Source organism: Hippopotamus amphibius, chromosome 17 (assembly GCF_030028045.1).
Source record: "Hippopotamus amphibius kiboko isolate mHipAmp2 chromosome 17, mHipAmp2.hap2, whole genome shotgun sequence".
Lineage (NCBI taxonomy): Eukaryota > Metazoa > Chordata > Mammalia > Artiodactyla > Hippopotamidae > Hippopotamus > Hippopotamus amphibius.
In genome coordinates this window covers 52,664,809-52,667,979 of record NC_080202.1, presented here as the reverse complement: position 1 = coordinate 52,667,979, position 3,171 = coordinate 52,664,809, and positions in this window count along the sequence as shown.

Sequence of the window (3,171 nt, the reverse complement as noted above, 5' to 3'; positions counted from 1 at the left end):
CAAGTGTGGCCTGGACTCCTGCTCAAGTCTCCAAGCTCATTCTAGGCACCCAGACACAGGGAAGAGAGGCAGGGCTGGCGGGGGCCAGGAGGGTAGGGTCACCATGGCAGGGGGGACCAGCTCAGCCTGCCCCGGAAGAGACCTCGGAAACTTGGCTGTGTCCCCCAGTCCCGTGGGGCTGCAAACAGATACCTTCACAGGCCAGGTTTTGAGTGTGCGTGTACGTGTGCGCGTGAGTGTGTGCGTGTGTGCGTGCGTGTGCACGTATGCAAACACACCCCCACCCACTGTGTAAGGCCCCCCACTGGGCTCTCCCACCCAAATAGCATGTACTTGCTGGGCACTGAGCGGCCCTGGTTGCCACACGCCCAGGAAGCCACGACAGCTCCAAAGGATGCACTGTTGCCATGGCGACCCACGGGTGCTCAGCAGGCTCCCCTCCCACCACCTCCGCCTGCACATGCACTGGCTGCATCTCCCTCTCTTGCTGGCCCCAGGGCCTGGAAGAAGGCAGAGGCACCAGGCCCATCACCCACCTGCCCCTCTGGGCTGCCGAGGCTGCTGTCGGTCAGGACAACCTCAGGCGGCCCAGCCTTAGCCTCTGCCCTCAGCCTCCTTGACGGTGCTAGTCCTGGGGTGTGGCCCTCCTGTGGGACCCTCCCGACCCCCGGCAGGCCCTGGTCACAGAGCTGGGCCGAGGGTGGGGGGTCATGCAGCCGGATGTGCTCGACTCATCAGCAGAGGAAGGTGGCAGGTGGGGACCGGAGGGCCTCGCGCACCCCCCGACGCCCACATCCCTGACTGTGCATCTGCAGGGAAAGACCAAAGAGACGGGCAGAGCAAGAAGTAGCTCCAAGAGGCCGTGCACTTGAACTTTCAAATCTACAAAACATGTGAGTTTCTGGAGCTCCACATACTGGAATAGTCGAAACCCCACCCCCACCCCAAAATGCAGCAGGTGACAGGAGCATCACCCTCAGAACCACTTTGCAGATGAGGACACTGAGGCCCACGGAAGCGAGGAGGCTGCTCTCGGTCCCCAGGGAGCCCATGTCCTGCCCCTCCATGGTCAGGGGATGATTCTGGGCAGGGAGGAGGGTTCCAGCAGCCCCTCAGCGGCAGGCGGACCTGTCCTCTCCAGTGTCACCCACAGATCCCGAGGCCGCACAAGGGGCCACACACCCCCTGCCCACGCGTAGCTTTCACTCACTCTAGTCCTGCACCCTGGCCAACCCCCCAGGAGGGAACCGCCAACCCCCTCAGCACCTCGGGCTCTGGCTCCCGGAGCCCTTCTCTGTGCCTGTGGGCAGGCGCCTACAGCCTGGGCCCTGCTGGCCGTGAGCTCCTGAATCAGACCAGGCTCTGGCAGAGACACCTGCTGTATGGACACAGCACACACACACACGCATGGGGGCATGTGTACTAAGCATGCACCCACATATACCCTTTCTTCCAGTCCCCCCGGCAAGCCTGCTCAGGAGGTATCATCGTGCCTGCTTTAGGGGTAAGAAAACTGAGGGTCGGGGAAGATACGGACACACCCAAACTCTGACAGAGCTGATGGATGGGGGCCTGGGCGGACCCACTCCTGACTCCTGGCTCCCAGCTCCCTGCCCCTCCCCCACCCAAAGATGCCTACAGGGAAGGCCGTGCTCGTGCCCTGGAGACTGGCACCAACCGTCTGGGGGGCCCACGTGGGGTCCCGTTCACACCCCACCTCCTCCCAGAGGGCAAGTGGGGTCAACACCTCATTTCATTCTTGTGACAACCTCAGCAAGTGCGACTGCCCAGGGACACTCTCTGTGTCAAGGGCCAGAGGGACCCCCGGGGCCTGGAAACAGCAATAAACCCATGTTGACCAACGGAGGAAAGAGAAGGGCACCAGGACCACAAAGGGTGCTGCAGCCTGGCAGGTTTGACGCTGGGGCAGTGGGGCCGCGAGGAGGGAGCAGAGCGGCCGCAGGTGGGGATTCAGCTCCATGGAGCAAATAAGCAATATACCGGAGCCAGTGCAGGATGGGGTGCAGGAAGAGCCCGAGGTGCCTGAACCGAGGCCCAGGTCATGAACACCGAGCACATCTACCGCGCACAGGTAGGTAGGGACGTGTGTGTCTGTGCTCGTGCACCTGCACACACACTTCCCCTTGCTCCATCCACTGAGGGGGCCTGGCAGCGGTGACCCCAAAACCATCCCCCCAGTGCCAGGCCACTCACACACCAGAATGATCCCATGTCAGGACTTCCCTGTTGGCCCAGTGGTTAAGACTCCACGCTCCCAAAGCAGGGGACCTGGGTTCCATCCCTGGTCAGGGAACTAGATTCCACATGCCACAACTAAGAGTCTGCATGCCACAACAAAGATCCCGTGTGCCGCAACTGAGACCTGGTGCAGCCAAATAAATAAATTTTTTTTTTAAAAAAAAGAAGGATCCTGTGTCAGCACCAGCATGCCACTATGGGTGCCCAGGAAGACAAAAGTTGAAAATGGCTTTGTTGTTTCAGAAATGAAAAACTTGGACTTCCCTGGTGGCACAGTGGTTAAGAATCCAATGCAGGGGACATGGGTTCGAGCCCTGGTCCCGGAAGATTCTACATGCCACGGAGCAATTAAGCCTGTGTGCCACAACTACTGAGCCCACGTGCTGCAACTACTGAAGCCCGTGCACACCTAGAACCTGTGCTCTGCAACAAGAGAAGCCGCTGCAATGAGAAGCTCGTGTACCGCAACGAAGAGTAACCCCTGCTCGCTGCAACTAGAGAAAGACAGCCATACATACATTACTAATAAGAAAAAAAAATATCAAATTGTATGCTTTAAATATATGCAGTTTATTGTATGTCAATTGTATCTCAATAAAAGTTCTTAAAGAAGAAAAAGACTGCAGTAATGAAGACTCAACGCAGCCAATAAATAATTTTTTTTTTAAAAAGAATAAACACCTATTAAAAACAAAAAGAAACAAAAAACCCATTTAAACAAACCTCAGGCCATTCAACTCTACAGCAGAAGTGTCCAGCCAGCTTTGCTCCCAAACTCCGAGCCTTTCGTCTCACTGTGGCCTCTCACCCCAGCGTGACTGTTAGCCCCACGCGGGCCCAGCACGGAAGGCCCACTTCCAACCAGACACCTGCCACCCTGCCCTTGGCCTGGGGGACAACTACACAGCCCAC